This window comes from Gouania willdenowi, unplaced genomic scaffold (assembly GCF_900634775.1).
Source record: "Gouania willdenowi unplaced genomic scaffold, fGouWil2.1 scaffold_296_arrow_ctg1, whole genome shotgun sequence".
Classification (NCBI taxonomy): Eukaryota; Metazoa; Chordata; class Actinopteri; order Blenniiformes; family Gobiesocidae; genus Gouania; species Gouania willdenowi.
Genome location: NW_021145056.1, coordinates 343,285 through 364,785, shown reverse-complemented (window position 1 = coordinate 364,785; position 21,501 = coordinate 343,285). Strand labels below are relative to the sequence as shown.

At 43.1% G+C, this 21,501-nt stretch overlaps 1 protein-coding gene across 1 annotated transcript in view; it reads right to left on the bottom strand.

Annotated features, from left to right (window-relative positions):
• Positions 1 to 19,399, bottom strand: part of LOC114459317 (E3 ubiquitin-protein ligase TRIM21-like) — a 243,496-nt gene extending 224,097 nt beyond the window's left edge. Inside the window, exon 1 of the mRNA XM_028441608.1 lies at positions 19,285 to 19,399. The gene's annotated coding sequence lies outside the window, so the exon portion shown is untranslated. The remainder of the gene's footprint in view (positions 1 to 19,284) is intronic.
• Positions 19,400 to 21,501: the final 2,102 nt, after the last annotated feature.

The window sequence follows — 21,501 nt, the reverse complement described above, 5'->3', positions numbered from 1 at the left end:
AAAGGGTAATATTAGGCCCGGAAGGTGAGCAATCTTATTGTGTAACCGAGAGAGGTTGGAGGAATGTTTCCTCTGACTGGTTCATTACTCATGAAGTAGTTCACAACACAACTTGGGAATGTGCTCATGTTAAAACAAGAAGTGAAAGAAGTCTAAAGGCACTACTTAGCGGTGCTAGGAAGCAAGGAAGAAAGTTTGCGGCTTCATGGATACAAAGATGATGGTGAACTTCTACAGCTCCATCATCCAGTCCATCCTCTGCTCCTCCATCACCATCTGGTACGCTGCAGCTACGGCCAAGGACAAGGCCAGACTGCAGCGTATCATCCACTCTGCAGAGAAGGTCATCGGCTGCAATCTGCCCTCCCTCCAGGACCTGTACGCCTCCAGGATTTTGAGGCGTGCAAGAAAGATTGTGGCCGACCCCTCCCACCCCGGTCATAAACTGTTTCAATCTCTCCCTTCTGGTAGGAGGTTTCGGTCCATCAGGACCAGAACCTCCAGACACAAAAACAGCTTCTTTCCCTCTGCCACCATCCACATGAACACACCCCCAGTCACCCACTGAACCCCCCCCCCCCCCCCCCCCCCCCCCGATCACCACCTCCACCAGCTTGATATATGCTGCACTGTATATATATTTACTGTATATTTATCCTATTTATCCTCTATCTATCCTTTATTTATCCCTCATCCTTTATATTTATCATTATTATTATTATTATTGTTGCTGGGTTGTTCTTTGTTGTTTTGGTTTTATTTCTTTTTGTTGTTTGTTTTGTTCACCAACCACCAAGTCAAATTCCTTGTACTGTCCTTAAAACTGTACATGGCGAATAAAACATTTCTGATTCTGATTCTGATTCTGAAAAGCTTTAAAATTTTACCTATTTTAAAGAAAAATAGCCCACGTTAGCTCAGCCTCATTTAAAAGAAATGCTTTGTGCTAATGTTGTGATTGTATTTTACATCAACAGATCATCTGAAGAAACTAATAATAATAGTCTGCAGCTGGACCCTTCTCGTCTGAACACCGCGAATGTTGAAAATTAATAATTTTATCGATAATTTAACATAAACAAAACTCTTTACTTACCATGTTCTGAGCAAGGCTGTTCCGAGAAACACGTGTACCGCTACTGTCTCGTCTAACAATAGAAGAAGAAGAGTAGCTTCTTCTTCTTTGGTTGTTGACGGCAGTTGGCACCCAAAATATTGCATTACTGCCACCTTCAGGAGAAAAGCTGCTCTACAGGAACCCATATATGGAGGGTTAGCTTCCGGGCCAGGGGCATGGAGGTTCTGCAGCTGGACCCCTCTCGCATATTTTGTTTTTCCTGTTGAAACAATCAGGGGTTCTCGTGACAAAAGCTTCAAACAAACATAAAAATTGTTTAAAAATGATAATAAATTGTATATCTATGGATAGTTCTGAAGTAGTTGAAAAGATCTGATGCAGTGGAAACAAAAATAATATTAATGGATTACATTTTTATTGCCTTTTTATGAGACAGAGGTTTGTAGACATTTTTTTCTTTAAAACTGTCCTTGTGTCAAAAATAATAATGCATTAAAATCAATTCTGTGATCAATAATTGTCATGGTTTAGGCTGTATTATTAACATCTAACATATTTCACTTTGCACCTTGTTTTTTGGAGATATCTCATATATTGTGTTTTTGCTGTTTAAAATATCAGGGGTTCTCATTATAAAAAAGTTCATACAAACATATAAAGGGTTTGAAAATGATAATAAATTGTATATCTATGGATAGTTCTGAAGTCATGCAATACATTTTTATTGCACTTTAATGAGATGGAACATTTGTGTACATGAAGTGTACAAGTGTATGTAAAGATAAAGGAGTGAACAAGGGTTCATTAGCATGTTAGCTCAGCTTCTGTAACATCTCACAGCTTCTCCATCAGCTGCTCTGCATTTCATTATGAGGTGCATTCACTTTCCCCAGGACAGTGTGGGAAAATAGAGTCTCTATAGGAAACCCTAACATATGATCTCTGATATCCAGGTTAGAAGAGTGCTTAGATTGATCAGAAAGAGCTGAACTAGTTTGATCTAAAACACTTCTTTATCAAAGTCTCCTCTTTACAGTAGAATATATTCAACCATTAGCAGGAGGCAGAAAATCCCAGGTTGAGTGAAGGCAGCACAGGTGCAGGTGGTTAATTGTTCACCCTCTCCTCTCTGTGTGACCTGACTCACTTTGACTTTCACACGTCATTGAACACTAACTAAACCAGATACACAGACTCATTGTGACCCTGTATTGACTGTGTTTGGGGCCAATCAGCATCACTTCTAGATTGTGGATATCCATCAGATGGTACTATTGATATGTTCAACAGTGATAAACAGTGAATGAAAGCTGCTTCAACTGTTTACTGTTATTAATAATTCAACTTCACTTCCCTTATTAAGAGATTTTATGAACTCACCTGTTCACTGGTGTTGTGGATTATCCTGCAGCTGCTCCCAGGGTTTTCTCCAGTGCTGTTGAGCGTAGGGGACCCCAATGTTGTAGTGATGGAGCCCCCTACGCTCCGTTTTCAGCAACGTAGGGAGATTTTCTGTTGTTTTTTCATTTTTTAATCAATACTATCGTAATAATTGTTGCACACTTGGACACAAAGGGACTTCCAGATGTTCACGGGTTTTTTAATCTGAATAATCCAGAAAGACATACATCAGCCTCACCATCTATTTAATACAGGCGATCTGGACGGATGCTCCAGTCTTTACCTGAGGACCCCTGCAGCCCTTTAGCTGCCCCTGATGCTGCCTGTGTGTATGTAATAACTGTCCATGTATATCTGGGTAAAATCTATGTTTTACATTTATTTGGTGCTTCGCTGGTGTCTGCATGAGTATGTTTGAGCCTTAAACAGTGTAGCTTCAACCAGGACGTAGCATGTAGCAACACATGAAGCTGTTTGTCATGTTTATAACTCACAAAGGATCATTCTACATGTACACACACAGATCTGAATATGGATCTGATAATCATTAATGCGTTAAAGTAACAGCCCTAGCGTAACACACACACAGTTTTTTGTGCACACACAATGTGTGTGAGCCTAATCTGAGCCCATACTCACCTGTCCAGGAGCCGTTGGATGCTGTCGGATACTACCACCTGGCTTTGGCTGCAGCCATGGATCTGATCAACAAGAGATCCCAGCTGTAGCTGTGAACACGTCTGGATACCATCTACCACAACTTTCTGCTGGATCCACAACTCTCCCTCTTCTTTTACCAGAGGGCCAGAGGATTGGAGCAGCAGCGCCCCCTAGAGCTCATCAACATCTGGACTGAGGAGACAAACCCTGTACAAACATGTACATCATCATCATCATGATGAAGACCAGGGGTGGAGCAGCCATTTATTAAGTTTATTAAATTAATTTACTAAAACCATGATAAAGCTGTTATTAAGTCACTGATTCTCAACATGTGGCTCTTTATGTCTTCATTTTAATTATTATTCCCCCAGAAAACCTTAAAAAGGAAAACTTTTTAAACCCTTTTTTTTAATCTTTTTCTTTGGCTGTTTTACAACTTTCTTTGTCAAATTTTTGTCTATTTTCAAAAATATATTTTTTTAAGATTTTAGCTCCTTTTGCCAACTAATATCCCTTTTTGACAATTTTTGTTGATTTTTAAAAATTTTTTTTGTCACTTTTCATCCAAATATGCTCATTTGGCCCAATAAATAACACTTGTTTCCTTTCTTCCTGCATTTTGCCTCTTTTTGTTTCTCTTTTTTTGCCCTTTTTCCAAAAACATTGACCCTTTTTGCCAATAGATATCCCTTTTTCCTCATTTTTGTCCGTTTTTTTAAGTTCTTTTTGACACTTTTATCTAAAATTTGTCGATTCTTTGACCATTTTTAATCGCTTTTCATTCAAATGAGCCACCTTTAGCCCAATGTTGTAAATTAGCACACGTGCTAACACACTATACAGGGTTACCAATGTAATTGTGATATCCATATCAAATAAAGAGAATCAATCAATAAATAACACTTGTTTCCTTTTTTCCTACATTTTCCTCTTTCTGTTCCACATTTTTGCCCTTTTTCACTATTGTTTGCCACTTTTTGCTCATTTAAGCTACTTTTAGCCATTTCATACCACCTGTTTCCTCTTTTTTGCCACTCTTGACTGTTTTAGACCCATTTTAGTCACTTTTCACTCTTTTATTGCCATGTTTTTGCCACTTTTGGACCATTTTTTACCACTTGTTATTCATTTTTTATCACTTTACTCATCACTGTTAACTCTTTGTTAACCTTAGTCAAATGGCTGGCTGTGATTGGCTGATCACCATTCAATCAATCTAACTGGATCAATACATTATCACTCTGTAAAAAGTGAGGGAGATGATTTTTAGTTTTAATTAAAGTGGATGATGTAAAAAAGACAATTATTCTGAAATGTGTTGGTTTCTGAACCATTTTATTGTTGATGTAACAAAGATCTTAGAACTCTCACATTAACAAATAAATGACTTTGATCACCGTGCTTTCCTTTTGTTGTCATAATGGAATAGTTTTTGTAACGTTACACAACACATGGATTCACTCAGAAAACAATATACAGATATATATATATATTTATACAGTATATTTATAATCTGCTGTGCTAAAAATATTGACCCCCCAAAAGTATTAATATTTATTACTAACACACAACTACAGAGATTACACCGAACTAGATAAAAACAAAAATAATAATTTCCTGAAGATAATGTGACGATGAAACACATGCTGAACTCTGCATAAAGGAATGATTTTTTAACAGAAATAAAACATTATTTTTTACAGAAATAAGTGAAATATCTTTTAAAATGTTTGTTTAAACAGATTAAAATATATATTGTTCAGTGCATGTTTAATAGTTTTTTTTCTTACTTTATTAATATAGTTTAAGTGAAGGCACAACACGTTTTTTTAAAGAAAAAAAACTTTATTCACATTGTTCCATTATTACAAGGTTTCAAACAGTTTTAAATTAAACTTTAGCCTCGAGGTGTGGAAATATATTCAAATGTGAATGACTATAAATAATAATAATAATAATAATAATAATAATAATAATAATAATAATAATAATAATGGTAAAAAGTAAATAATTCAGGGTTTTAAAAAGTGAAAACCTAATTCAACATCCATCCATCCATTTTCATAGCCGCTTATTCCCGTTTATCAGGGTCACGGGGGTCTGCCGGTGCCAATCTCCGGCTCTCATAGGGCGCTGGGCGGGGGTACACCCTGGACAGGGCGCCAGTCCATCACAGGGCAACACAGACACAGACAACCATTCACTCTCTCATTCAACCTATGGGCAATTTAGAGACTCCAATCAACCTTACAGTCACGTTTTTGGATTGTGGGAGGAAGCCGGAGTACCCGGAGGAAACCCACGCAGCATGGGGAGAACATGCAAACTCCACACAGAAAGGACCCAAGTCCACCACAGGGCTTGAACCCAGGACCTTCTTGCTGTGAGGCGGACGTGCTAACCACTAAGCCACCATGCCCCGTTTAACAATTATTTGTTTATTTAATAAATAAATAAACAAATAATTGATTAATTAATGAGAAAAAAATATTCAAAAACAAACATGACTTTTTCCATTACTAAAGAAATTGGAAATTTAGTGTTGGACGATATCGGATATCAGCAAAAGCTAATATTGAACTTTCTATAGAGTAGCACATTTTATAATAAATACAATGTTATTTAACAGAACAATCCACTCCTGTCCTCATATGTGTCCTTTAGCCATAACATAACATTATTGTAAGAATGGCCTCATGGGTAGCCTTAAAAAGTAGTCCAAGGTTCCAAAAATGTATTTATTTACAGTGAAAAAAAGTGCATCAGTATTTGTGTTTTCACAACATTTCATATGAAAAGTGTGTGTTCACATTGTTATGTCTAAGGTGGGCCCATAATAGAAATATAAGGTTTCATTAGCCAGGACAGAAATGAAGCTGTTAATAGGGGTTGGTCAGTGACAATTCATATAAGTAAATAGTACGGTATAGTGGCTTCTTTGATGGAAATATTTGTATTGATTGATCATTTATTTTTTCCTTCAAAAGTCAGTTTTAGTCAAGTTATTGACATTTTCTTAGAAGTATTAATTTTAGATCAAAGCTCCACAAATGGCATTACACAGTGAAGGATCTGATAAAAGCACTTTGGTGTTTGGTTTGCTCACAGGTTCCAGTCAGTTTTGATTTCTGGTTATTGTTCACTGGTATTAAATGTTGTGTTACAATAAATATCATTTTAGACAATGTTGATATTTTTGTTTTCTTTCCACATTAATAAACACATTTGGATAATGTTCTTAAACGGTTAGGGTTAGGGTTAGGGTGGTCATAAACTGATAAATATTTTCACCCTCATGGACCACATGGTCAGAATGCTCTGCCAGATGTGCTCCAGTGTTTAAGTCGTGTCGTTACTTCACTTCTTCAACCACTTTCTAGCATAGATGGCCACAGACAGAGCGATGCCACCAATGGATACTGCAGTGGCACCAAGCAGCCACTTCCAACTCAAACCCCATGCTGACTTGGCCTGATGTTTGTGGGTGCTGGACGGGTTCTCCAACATCTTCTCATCCATGGCCTGATGTTTGTGGGTGCTGGACGGGTTCTCCAACATCTTCTCATCCACGGCCTGATGTTTGTGGGTGCTGGACGGGTCCTCCAACATCTTCTCATCCATGGCCTGATGTTTGTGGGTGCTGGACGGGTTCTCCAACATCTTCTCATCCACGGCCTGATGTTTGTGGGTGCTGGACGGGTTCTCCAACATCTTCTCATCCACGGCCTGATGTTTGTGGGTGCTGGACGGGTTCTCCAACATCTTCTCATCCACGGCCTGATGTTTGTGGGTGCTGGACGGGTCCTCCAACATCTTCTCATCCAAGGCCTGATGTTTGTGGGTGCTGGACAGGTTCTCCCACATCTTCTCATCCACGGCCTGATGTTTGTAGGTGCTGGACAGGTTCTCCCACATCTTCTCATCCACGGCCTGATGTTTGTAGGTGCTGGACAGGTTCTCCCACATCTTCTCATCCACGGCCTGATGTTTGTAGGTGCTGGACGGGTTCTCCAACATCTTCTCATCCACGGCCTGACGTTTGTGGGTGCTGGACGGGTTCTCCAACATCTTCTCATCCACGGCCTGACGTTTGTGGGTGCTGGACGGGTCCTCCAACATCTTCTCATCCACGGCCTGATGTTTGTGGGTGCTGGACGGGTCCTCCAACATCTTCTCATCCACGGCCTGATGTTTGTGGGTGCTGGACAGGTTCTCCCACATCTTCTCATCCACGGCCTGATGTTTGTGGGTGCTGGACGGGTCCTCCAACATCTTCTCATCCACGGCCTGATGTTTGTGGGTGCTGGACGGGTCCTCCAACATCTTCTCATCCATGGCCTGATGTTTGTGGGTGCTGGACGGGTCCTCCAACATCTTCTCATCCACGGCCTGATGTTTGTGGGTGCTGGACGGGTCCTCCAACATCTTCTCATCCATGGCCTGATGTTTGTAGGTGCTGGACAGGTTCTCCCACATCTTCTCATCCACGGCCTGATGTTTGTAGGTGCTGGACAGGTTCTCCCACATCTTCTCATCCACGGCCTGATGTTTGTAGGTGCTGGACAGGTTCTCCCACATCTTCTCATCGTCCTCACTGTCCTTCTTCATCATCGTGGAGACCTCATTGCGGATCGTGTTCTTGCGTGGCTTCAGGTCTCTGTGCTGATCAAGGACATTGCCTTGCTCCCTCTTGCAGATGGCCAGATCAATCTTCTCAGTGGGGGGCAGCAGCTTCATGTCTGGAGCTTCAGTAGCTTCCAGGAGCGTAATTTCAAACTCAACCTTTGACCGAACCTTGAAGAGTGCCTTCTCTCTCTTTTCCATGAATCGCACCGCTACATCCAGTTCCTGGATCACTTCCCCGTTACCCACAGTGAACGACAACACCTCGTTGACCAGCGTCCCATCCAACAGACGTGTTAATATATGAATCTTCACAATATGTCCAGGTTGTGGCCTAGTGTATCTTCCTCTTCCAGCCTCCAGCAACTTTTTCATTATCTCACCATTTCCAAGGATATCTAACCACACATGAGTTTCTCTCGTGATGGACTGACCCATGACAATGTTATTCCCTCTCTTCACGACTGATGCACTGTCACTGCTTTGGTAAACAACCTGAAACACAAGAAAACATATTATAAGTAGATTACCATTATTAGCTGCAGCTTCTGAGCAGGGTTGGAGTCAGTTATAATTGTAATCATGTAATTGATAATTAATTACAAAGATGATATAGTTGTAATTGTAATTTTAAAAATCTGTTGCTATCGTAATCTCATTAAATTCTAGTTGAGTTTTGATAATTTACTTTGTAATTGTAATTGCCTTTAAAATTCTACAAAAAAGTCAATTATTTAATGCTAAACTGGTGAACATGTTCTACACATATGTAGTTAAAATATTATTAAAACGTTTATATCAAGCTTTCCCACATTTTACCATTTTAAAAGTGTATTTTACAGCTGACTTAAGACCCGTTATCATATGAGATGCTAACAGAAAGCTAACATAAGAGAAAGGTTAACTTTTATTAGGTTATCTATTTCAGCCTCAGTATTTCTGATTAATTGTAAAGTAAATGATAACGTACTGTAAGTGTAATTGGATTTCTGAGGCTAAAAAAATACTTGTGATTTAATTGTAATTGGAAAAAATGCTGGTCACTGTAATCATAATGTACTTGTTGTTAGATTATCTTCTGTGCTAAAAGATGGTAGCACCATGAGATTTACCATTTTTTTTTTTTTTTCACCTTGTCTGCACATGCTGTCGAAGGTTAACACTACAAGAAGTGCAATCTTTTAACAGCAATGCATATTTTATTATTGCAATTAAATAAATTTATTTATTTCATTGCATAATTGTGACCGTCACCAGCCCTCCCTAGGGAAGGGTAAATACTTTATTAAAGGGAGGATGTAAAAGAGAGAGGGCAGTGTTACACCAGGGTGAGGGGGGTGGGGGGGGGGGGGTTAACAGGGAAGAGGGATACAAGATAGGATATGGAATGGGTGGGGAATAGTTGTTAGGTTTTAAGTGATGCGATGTGAAATTGTGGTTGTGTATATTGTGCTTATTGTTGTGTTGTCAAGCCACTTTGGTGACCAGTGTGCGGTTTAGGAATAATGGTGGTGGCTGTGAACAGAGGAAGAGGTGAGTGGAAATTCCATAAAACAGGTATTTGGGAACAACGTGTCTAAGGTTGAGCCCAGTATGAGTGTTATCCCACAGCCCAAGGCCAGTGCATCCATGACAAATGTATTTCCAAGAACCGCCACTGCAAAACCCAAGAGCCGCCACCGGGCCCGAAGAAGCAGTCAGGCCAGCAGCAAGAGCAGGCAGCCTAAGGGCCCCCGGCGACCACCCCACGGCCAAGCAGCCCCCCGAACGCCCCCAAGATCCCAAGCCGAGAGGCAGCCATCGCCCCCCCCCATACACACCCGAGAAAGCCCCAAGGAGCCAAGGACCCAGCGCACCACGCCACCGATCCCACCCCCAACCCCCAGACCCCCCACCCCATCGACCCCCCCACCCCCGCGCCCAACCCCCCGAGGGGAGGGCCCAGAGAACTCCCTGCCCGAGGCCCCAGCGGAGGAGCCGAAGCCCACGCCCAGCAGACGACCAGAGCCGTGCCCGAACAGGCAGCCAGCGGGCACCCGCCGGCGAGCCCAGAGCCAGCAGGGGCCCGACCCCAAGCCGGAAGGACCCGGAACGGATGCAGCACCAGGAGCAGCCCGCCCAGGGAGGACGACCACACCCCAAGCCGCATAAGGCACCAGGGGGCCGCCGGGAGTCCCCCCGCCGGCCCCCAGGCACCCCAACCTAGCCCCCCATTGTGCCCCAGATCACCCTTCGCTGATGCCGCCCGCGCCACGAGCTTCAGTTTTTTTTTTTTTTTTAAAGCCAGGGCCCCCTCCAAGGGCCAAGCCAGACCGCCCCACCGGGATGTGGCCCCCTATTCCGGCCCCCGACACCCTACCTCACGGGGCACTGCCCAAGCAGGGGCCGTACCAGTAGGTACGCAAGGGCGCGGCACGCGCCACCCGCCCCGAAAGACCCCCGCCAGGACCGGCCCGGCCAGCAGGCCAAGCACCCCGGCCCCCAGGAGCACCCCGCGGGACCAGGACCCCCCAAGGGCAAGCCCCCGGGCCAAGCCCCCCGGGACGCACCCCCCACCCCCGCCCAGGACCCAGCCACGGCCCAGCAGGACCGCACAGCCCCGGACAGCCCAAGGCCAGCAGCCAAGGGCCCGCCGCCCCCCGGACAGCGCCCGCCACGGAGCAGCGCCCCCCACCGGCCCGTGAGCAACCGGCGACCCCCACCGCGGGGACGGAGGCACCCCAATGGCACACATCAAGTGCGGGACAGCAGCCCCCAGCCAGAGATGCCCCGGACCCACCCACCAGTCCGCAAACGGCAGGACAGACCCACCAGGCGGCCGACAGCAACCTCCACCACCGGAACAGCTAGCGCCGCCCCCCAGTAAACAGCATCACTCCGAGGCGCCAAGCAACCCCGCCCCAACCCCGGCGAGGACACCAGCACACCCCCTGCACACCCACCCCCCAAACCGGCGAGGCAGGCCGCCCCGGGTCCGCACACCACGGGGCCCGCCCCTAAGGCCACCTGGAGACGAAACAAGAACCCAGCCACACCCAAGGGGAGGAAGCACCCCCGCGCCCCACCAGGCCGACACCGCCCGGAAAGACCCCGCAAGGAGAGACCCCAGCAAAGCCCCCCCGAGACCCACCGCCACGCCCGACCGCACCATCCTGATGTATTTTTACTCTAAGCAGTGGCCCGGCCACCAACAGAGGAGCCAGGCCCCCACCGGAGAGGCCCAAATATGTGAACCAACCCACCACCCTGTTATGGTGCCTCTCCATTCCCCAATGGAGAGGCACTTCCCTATCCCCTGTGTGAATGTGTGTGTTTAGTGAATGTATGGGGTGTAATTAAAAGAAGGGGGAAGGAGGGGAGCGGTGCTCCCCATCCTGCCTCTGTGGATATATGTGTATGTGGTGTAATAGGCCGGAGGGTGTAGGTGAGTACACCCTCCGGGGGGTGGCATGTTGAGGTGCGATTAAAATTGGAGGGATTAGTATGGTAACTAGAGGTGGGAGTGCCGCCCCCACGCCACTACATAGTGACACAGGTGGCGGCCCCCTCCACCCCCAGTCCCACCATCCAGCCCCCCAAGGGTTGGGTATGGGTGTGTGGTGCATTCTGTGAATGAGCCAGACCAGCTGGGAGTGAGGTGAAGTGTACATGTAGGAGGCCTGTCTGGTGTGAGCCGGGCCCGTCTGCATGGCGGGCCACGCGAGAGGGTAGATGGTGCAGACGGGCAAGCGGCACTGCGGGCCCCGGAGCAGCAAAGCCGGAGACCCCCCCCACAGCACCCCCCCAGACCGCGACGGCCCCGCGGAGCACGGCGGCACCCCCCACCCCCGGGCGCAGCCAGGCACCAACCCTATCCCCCGGTGCTCCAGGGGGCGACCCCCGCCGCACGCCGGCCCAGAGCGACGCCCCCCCGCCGCCAAGGAGGGCGGCCGAGCAGGGGGGAGGCCCGTGCCCGCACCAGGGCCAGCACAGGCCCACCCGGCTCCACGATATAACACTCTCCACCGGGAGGCGGCCCCGGCCCCCCCGACGAAAGAGGACACCATCTACCGCCAAGCAGGGCCACCCCGCCAGCCACGGACCGGCAAGCCCGAGTACCGAAGCACCCCCAGCCCGGTACCGCCATCCCACACCAACGGCGTCAGTAGAGCCCCCCCCCCCACGGAGGCGATCCCCGACGACCCACGCACCGGCACGAGACACCCCCCCGACGCCAGCACACCCCGGACGACAGCGGGCCCCAGGCCACCAGCCCCGCCCCGCCCAATGCTGCGCAGCGCCGCCACGCGCCGCGGCCGGTCCCCGGGCAGATGACAGGAGAGCACGCCCCCGGACACCCAGACCACGGATCCACCCCCGTGACGCCCCCGCCCCGGAATGGCGCCCACGGCGCCCGGTGCACCCAGCCAGCAGACCAGCCAATCCCGACGCGGATCCACCAGGCCAAGAGCCACGCGCCGCGCCCCCGCACACCCACCCAACACGACCCCCGGGGAGGCCCCATAGCACCCCCCACCCCACACCCCTAGCCGTAACGGCCACACCCCGGCCATTGCGGTCAAATAAAAGCCCCGGAGGGGGCCCCGCCTGGCTTGTCGCGCAAGCGACATCCTTGGCGAGGGTGCGCCCTAGGGAGCCAAGCCGAGGACCCGCAAGGGCCGACGGAGCAACCCACAGCCACACCCCGCCACCCAGCGACCCAGGAGGCAATCGCCGACCCCGGGCAGCAGCCACCCCCAAAGCCACCCCCACCCCGGATCCCCCCGGACCGGAGCCAAGGACCCCACCACCCCAGGCCCCCCAACGAGACCACCCCCCAGCCAACCCACCCGGCACGGCACCGCCCGCCCCCCAGGCGGGAGCCACAGCCCCCCCACCAGCGCCCCAGACCAACGGGAGCCCCCCAAACCCAACCCAACAAGATGGCTGGCGCAAGAGCAAAGGAGGAGAAGGGGGGGAGGACGAGACAGGGGGACAGGGAGCAGGAGGAAGGAGCGGCAGGGGAGCACGCAGGGCCCCAGCCCCAGAGACCAACCAGATGCGTATGAAAGGGGCAACAGCGCCAAATCAAACAGCCCCGGGACCTCGTGAACACCCAGAAGGAATGCACACCCGTGCCGAGGCAACAAGACACCCCGGCAACCCACCCCAGCCATCCCGGCCAAGACCACCCCAGAGGCCCAAGGCGGTGCTGGCAGTCGCTTGCAGGCTAGATCATCAGGCTTTTAAAAATTTAGATTTAATGCAATTAAAAAAGGAGTCCAACGCTCCTCAAAGCACGTTATTTTTTTTTTGTTTTCTGAGAGCAGACATCTTTTCCATGGAAATAAATTATGTGAGGAGATTTTGCCATTGGTTTATGTTTAAGGATTTTTTGTCTTTCCAATTTAGTAATATTGTTTTTTTTGCTATGGCTAGTGCCGCAAGGATTGATTGTGATTGGTTTGCTGGAAGTTGAAGCATTGTCAGGTCTCCTATCAGACAAAGAGGAGGACAGTTTTTCAGTAATTAGAATCCAAAAGTGTTGCACTGGGGAGCAAAGCCATAAGGCATGTAGATAGGAATCCGCTGTATTCTGGGTGCACTGAGAGCAGATGTCTGTTGCTGAGAAGCCCATTTTATGCATTTTCTATTGGGCAATGTGGGATCTGTGGAGGACCTTATATTGAATTAGCTGAAGGTTTGTGTTTTTTGTCATCTTAAAAGTATTACAACAAATTTCTGTCCAGAAATCAGTGCTCGGGGTGATTGAGAGTTCAGCCTCCCACTTCGCGATTGGTAAGTAATTACAGTTAGTGTTCGAGAGCGCTCTGTATATTTTTGAGAGTTTTTTTGATTTTGTTGAGATTTTTTTCATATATATAGCCAGTTCTGGAGGTTGTAAAGTAGTTAAGTCTAGTGGAGTAGTTTTCTTTATTGTCTCTGTTACTTGTAAGTACTGTAGAAAGTTACTTTTATTTATATCGAATGCTTGGGTTAGATTGTTATATGTCCTGAGCTTATCATTTTCGAAGAGGTCTTGGAGATGAATAATTCCGCTATCTTCCCATGTTTTTAGATAGAGTGGTGTTTTTCTGTTTCTAAAGTCAGGGTTGTGCCAGATTGGAGACAGCATGTTAGTTTTTAATTGAACATTTGTTATGTCCAGGGCTTTCCACCACGCAGTCAGGGTGGAGGCAATCAGTGGGTTTTTAAAGCAGTTATGACGTTTCAGGGTCACAGTGATAAAAGGGAGATCAGAGAGTTTAATATGTTTGCAGTCTAGCTGTTCTATTTCTAGCCAGGTGTTGTGGTATTCTTTTGGTTTTAACCATTCTGTTAAATATAGAATTTGGTTTGCTAGGTAATAATGCGTGAAATTAGGGGCTTCCAACCCTCCCTCGCTTTTATTTTTTTGAAGAGTTGAAAGGCTTATTTTGGGTTTTTTATTCTTAGCATAGAATTTTGTAATTGCAGAATCTAATCTTTTGAACCATTGCGTTGGTGGTTTCAGTGGATCATAGAGAACAGATAGTTTATTTTAGGTAAGATTTTCATTTTAACTGAGGCTATTCTGCCAAGGAGTGAGATGAGGAGATTGTTCCATCTCCGCAGGTCTTCTGTGACTTTATCCAACAGAGGGTCTAGATTCAGTTTAATTAATTCATTTAGGTTTGGTGATATATTTAAGCCTAGATATTTAATTATATTTGTGGGGGAGGGGTATTGTGGGTTTTGGGTTGCTGGGTTCCATGAATTTTTTGTTAAAGGAAGGATTGATGATTTTGACCAGTTAATGGAATAGTCTGATAGTTTAGAGAAGCTGTTTATTAGTTTAAATAATTCTTCTAATGAAGATTGGGGTTCTTCTAAATAGAGTAAAATGTCATCCGCATAAAGATTAATTTTGTGTTCTGAAATGGATGAGTGGATTCCTCTAATAACAGAGTTCTGACGAACAGCTGATGCGAGAGGTTCAACAAATATTGCAAAAAGCAAAGGTGAGAGTGGACAACCTTGTCTGGTTCCCCTCTGCAGTGTGAAGCTTTGGGATGTTATTTTGTTTGTGGTTACTGAGGCCTTAGGTTTAGAGTATAGGGTGGAGATCCATTGTATGAATGATTCTCCAAAGCCAAATTTGCCAAGGACAGCAAGGAGGAATGACCAGTTGACTCTATCGAATGCTTTTTCTGCGTCTAGTGACAAGATTATTGTTTTCTTTTTAGAGTTCTGTGCCATGTTGATCAAATTAAACAGCATTCTAACATTGTCTGTGGAGTGTCTATTTTTAATAAATCCTGTCTGGTCTTGGTGTATAATTGACTGTACGACTTTCTCTAACCTGGAAGTGAGTGCTTTGGAAATAATTTTTAAGTCTGTGTTAATAAGTGAGATGGGACGGTAACTTGAGGGTAACATGGGGTTTTTGTCTGGTTTAAGTAGTAATTTAATGTTAGCTGTATTCATGTGACCTCCTACATAACCTTTATTTTTAATCTCTGTTACTACTCTGAAAAAGAGCGGAGCCAGTATTGACCAGAAATGTTTAAGGAATTCAGCAGGGAACCCATCTGGACCTGGTGCTTTGCCTGTTGACATGCTGTCCAAAGCATTTTGTAGTTCTTGTAAGGTTAATGGTGAGTCTAAGGTGGTTTTCTGCTCTATGGTGAGCTGTGGTAGGTTTAAGTTATTGAGGAAGGTTTTCATATCATCAGGGTCAGGGTTTAAGTTTGATGAGTAAAGATTTTGATAATAATCATGAAAAACCTTATTAATGTCCTGAGGTAAGTTTAAAGTTTGACCTGAATTATCAGAAATTGCTGCTATGAAATAGTTTTCTTTGTTGTGTTTAAGCTGATTTGCTAAATATTTGCCTGATTTATTATTGTAGTCAAAGTTTTTGTACCGTAGTTGCTGTAAAATAAAATCCGTTTTCTTAGATAAAATTATGTCCAGATTAAGTTTTGTATTTTGGAGTTTTTTCCATAAAAGTTCAGACGGGTTAGCTGCGTATTCTTCCGTAAGTTTCTTAATTTTTTCTTCAATCGTTTTTTCTGCTATCTGTTCCTGTTTTTTCTTAAAAGAAGAGTATGATATAATCTTCCCTCTAATGACAGCCTTGCCAGTTTCCCAGAGTAAGGACGGTGATATTTCCAGAGAATCGTTTGTTAATAGAAAGTCCTCCCATTCTTTTCTTATCATTTTACCAAATTCACTGTCATTAAGTAAGGAAGTATTAAAGCGCCACAGAGAGGATAATTTCTGATTAGGGTCACACTTCAGGGTGAGGGATATCGGGGCATGATCGCTAATGATTATAGGATGTATTTTAGAGGAAATCTTATGTGCAATGGATTTATTTGAGAGAAAGAAGTCGATTCGGGAGAAGGATTTATGCACAGGGGAGAAGAAGGTGTATTATTTTTTAGTTGGATTGTTCAGTCTCCATACGTTTCCTATTCCAAGATCATCCATGTAATTCATTAATACTTTAGCAGATCGAGACGGTTTTGTATTTGGGCACTTACTGGATCTGTCTAATGATGCGTTGAGTGTCAGATTGAAGTCACCTCCGATGATTAATGATGAGTCAGCAGATAGGTCCGATAGCTCCGAAAAAACTCTATGGAAGAATTCAGGGTCGTCATTATTGGGGGCGTAGAGGTTTAGAATTGTGAAACATTTATTATAGATTACCACTTTGATAATAATATATCTACCCTCTGGGTCTATGGTGGAGTTGATTATGTTAAAGAGCAACCTTTTGTTGAAAAGAACCGAGACTCCTCTTTGCCTGGAATTGAAACACGAGTTATATATTTTGTTAAAATTTAAGTCTGTCAGAGATTTTTCTTCTGATTGAAGTAAGTGAGTTTCTTGAAAGAAAACAATGTCTGCATTTAATCTTGATACATAATCAAATATCTTGATCTTTTTAGCCTGCGAGCGAATGCCACGCACATTCCAAGATGTTAGATAGATAGATAGATAGATAGATAGATAGATACTTTATTCATCTCCAAGAGAAATTCACACTGTGTAAACTGCGACATGGAAAGGAGTGTGGTTTAGTCCTTACGAATGTGAGCATAACCAAGAGTCTGAGAGCATTTGTGCACAGCTGTGTCGTGATAGACTTCAATGCAAGAAAGAAAGAGAAGAAATGCTTATCATGCGATACCACCACAAGGTAAGGGGCTGGGTTGAGAAGGTTAGTGAGAAGCACAAACATACAACAACAACCAGTACCAAAAGAATAAAACACGCAACGGGTAATTATATAAAGTGTAGGAAGGGGGGGGTATTGAGTGGATGTGAAAGAAAAAAAAAGGTTAGGGGTTGGAGAAGAAAGAGGTGACATGGGGGTAGAGAGTGTCATGTGAAACTGTACGAGCCTATACGTGTTTACCAACATCTGAGCAAACATACACACACATACATACACACACATTTAGTATATATACACATATCCATTATTTTATTTTATTTATCTTTTGAATTATTTCAATTATTTTATATATATATATATATATATATATATATATATACATACATACACACATACATATATACATATATATATATATATATATATATATATATATATATACATATATACATATATATACAGATTTACCGTTAAAGAGTAGCTTAGTATTAGTGTCTCATCTGTGTGAAGGATGTTAATTCTGGGACATATTAGTCTTTCTTTGAATCAGGGGCTGTTCCAGATGTTTCCTATTCTCTCTTATCTGCAGCTTTGGGCTTTCACACACTGTCTGTGTTTTTTCTCCTGAGAAAGTATCTGCTCTATGAGCTCTGGGTTTTTAGTTCTGCCTTTTGTTCTTTTTTTAATTCAGAATGAGTTATTCTGCATTAAATCATTCTGCTTCATGTTTACATGGTAATAGTAATTCCTGAACTGAGGTTTACATGGAAAACCTGTTTATTTGGCTTTAGTTAATTCCACTTTAGGTCTGGCGGTTGGGAAGGCTCTGATTGGACAGGGGGCGAACATGACGTAGAAACACCACCAACATTTTATTGTTGGCTGTAACCAGTGTTGTGCTAGTTACTGAAAAAAAAGTAACTAGTTACCGTTACTAGTTACTTCATTCACAAAGTAACTCAGTTACTATTTTGATCACTTACACCAAAAAGTAATGCGTTACTAGAAAAAGTAACCTTTGAGTTTCTTAGAATTAAAGAATATCTCATTTATTTTGAGTCATTTGTGTCCGTACAGCTTCATATTAGTGAATCCCACCTTTTTTAAATGATGACAGGCAGGCAAGTGACTCTACCCACACATCTCCTGTACCAACCAGGACAAGCTAACATTGCTACCACCTACACCACTCACCAATACATGATCGATCCTGAGAACCACCTCCAAGCTACGTTCACGTTTGCTGTAAAACACCTCAAAGAGAGCACTAAGGGCCATAAAGCCTACTACGACCTGTAGTTCCTCACAGAAGGAACTACAGGTTGGAGACAGAGTCTAATATTACAGTTTTGTTCAAAAACGATCATCATGCAACCAAACTAGTGAAGAAATTTCTTCCCAAATGGACCGGACCCCCAAATAAAGATTCCCAGCACAAAGACCAAACAAAAGCTCAAGTGGGTCCACCAAAACCAAATTAAGCTATACAGAACAACAAAACTAACAGACTAGCCGTCAATCGCGAGCTGAATAAACCCTACGAGCTGAGATATGGCATTCCTAATTAGCCAACCAGTCAATGCATTCAATAACATCTACCACCTCAAGGACATAGTAAACTAGAAACTAGGACTGGAATCTACTACAACAGCTCTATCCAACCTCTAATATACATGTGGTTTACACCAGACATGACCCTAGTCATTGTAATTATTCTCTGTCACATATATCTACCTTCTGCACCGCCGCTTTATGCCTTAGACACACCAGGAAAGTTCAAGACCAAATCAATCGATCGCATATTCAAACACAACCAACCCAGATCCGAGGGTGCACTTTGCTATAATAGGGGAAACCCCAATTACATCACAGAGAAAACAACAATATATATTGAATATTGTCATTGTGGTTTTATACATCAAAGCATCATCTCAAGGCAAGGGCAACATATTGAGATGTATATTGTATATCATAATACAGCTTGAAAATATTCAGACATTTAAAAAAGGCCATATCGCCCCGCCCATTTGACGCAAAAAATATGTTGACTTAAATGTTTTGTATTGATGCGTCGTCCCAAACATATATGTTGTCCCACACCAGTCCAGAATTGATATGATGCACAGGAAATCTAGCCCCTAATCATCCAAATGCTTAGAACAAAGAAGATGTTATAACCAATAATGGAGTTTGCACCAGCAGTGGGAGGAGCTTGAGTCATTCCAAAGATCTTTACAATATCAGCTCATTTACACAAGATTATGACTTAATATGTAAACACATTTAGATTAAAACAAGCAGTATTTACTCACTGGATTGTGGGAAATCACTAAATTAGTCATTAAAGTTGACATTATTATTAGAAACTCACCTTGGTCTCAAACGTTGCTCACTGATGACAACCGTTGGTCAACGTTAATCAATATTATTAAAGCTACTTTAGTCGTTTCTGACGGTGCAGGAGGAGATTCTGTTGAATGATGTAGATTCTGCAGTTTTTATCTTAGCCTGAGTTGCCATGACAACCTGTCAACATTGAGCTTCCATTTAGCCTGAGTTGCCATGACAACCTGTCAACATTGATCTGTTCGAAGCTGTCTTTTGTGATTAAATGTATGTCATATTATCATAGGAATATCAAATATATTAAATTAAATAATGCAAACACACATTTTACTCCTCATAGTGGATATACAGTATGTATGGACTGTTACATCAGTCATAATTACTACCAATGAGAGAGCGTCTTATACAACAATAGAAAACTAATGAACATTTTACTCACCAGGGGGCGCTGTTGGCCAAAAACTTACATATAGTCGCTTCATTGTATAAGTCACAGAGGTGTAAAAAGTACTGATATATCCTCAAGAACAGGTACAAGTAAATCATACATAAAACACTCAAGTACAAGTAAAAATTAGCTCAATTAAATAGTATTTAAAGTTAAAGTTACTAGTTACTTTCACCCCCACAGTTATTGTTGGTTCCCTTACAGACAGTAAACATATCATTTAGAAACCATAAAAAGGAAAAAATTATGTCTTTCACAATTGGAATCTAATTTATTTTCCACAAAGGCATCTGTATTAAATAAAAGGTTTGTCAAAATGTAAATTTAAAAAAAAATAATACTAACAAATTAATTCAATTCACAATAAAAAAAATAAAAAAATGTATCAGGTTCCAAGTATAAATACATTTATAAACTCTAAAACTGAGAAAATAACTGGTGTTCAATGCTGTTTTGGCACTAATCTGATTAGTTGGCTATGATCTAATGCATTACGTTTAATCTGATTGGTGGGTGATGATCTAATGCATTACGTTTAATCTGATTGGTTGGCTATGATCTAATGCATTACGTTTAATCTGATTAGTTGGCTATGATCTAATGCATTACGTTTATTCTGATTGGTGGGCTATGATCTAATGCATTACGTTTAATCTGATTGGTGGGCTATGATCTAATGCATTACGTTTAATCTGATTGGTGGGCTATGATCTAATGCATTACGTTTAATCTGATTGGTGGGCTATGATCTAATGCATTACGTTTAATCTGATTGGTGGGCTATGATCTAATGCATTACGTTTAATCTGATTAGTTGGCTATGATCTAATGCATTACGTTTATTCTGATTGGTGGGCTATGATCTAATGCATTACGTTTAATCTGATTGGTGGGCTATGATCTAATGCATTACGTTTAATCTGATTGGTGGGCTATGATCTAATGCATTACGTTTAATCTGATTGGTGGGCTATAATCTAATGCATTACGTTTAATCTGATTGGTGGGCTATGATCTAATGCATTACATTTAATCTGATTGATGGGCTATGATCTACTGCATTACGTTTAATCTGATTTGTGGGCTATGATGTGAGGCATTACGTTTAATCTGATTAGTGGGCTATGATGTGATGCATTACATTTAATCTGATTGGTGGGCTATGATCTAATGCATTACGTTTAATCTGATTTGTGGGCTATGATGTGATGCATTATGTTTAATCTGATTGGTGGGCTATGATATAATGCATTATGTTTAATCTGATTGGTGGGCTATGATGTGATGCATTACATTTAATCTGATTGGTCGGCTATGATGTGATGCATTACGTTTAATCTGATTGGTGGGCTATGATGTGATGCATTATGTTTAATCTGATTGGTGGGCTATGATGTGATGCATTACATTTAATCTGATTGGTGGGCTATGATCTAATGCATTAAATTTAATCTGATTGGTGGGCTATGATCTAATGCATTACGTTTAATCTGATTGGTGGGCTATGATCTAATGCATTATGTTTAATCTGATTGGTGGGCTATGATGTGATGCATTATGTTTAATCTGATTGGTCGGCTATGATGTGATGCATTTGTTGTTGTTTGGTCATTTCATTTTTTGTAGTTTCACAATGTTGATCATTTTAAAACAGAAAATAATTCACTCAGTAGTGGTTGGTGTAGAAATGTTTTAAAACGTACTTGTACAAATAAAATTAGTGATTTATAAATATACTAAAGTACGAGAAACCATCAAAGCAACTCAATTACAGTAATGTGAGTACTTGTAATC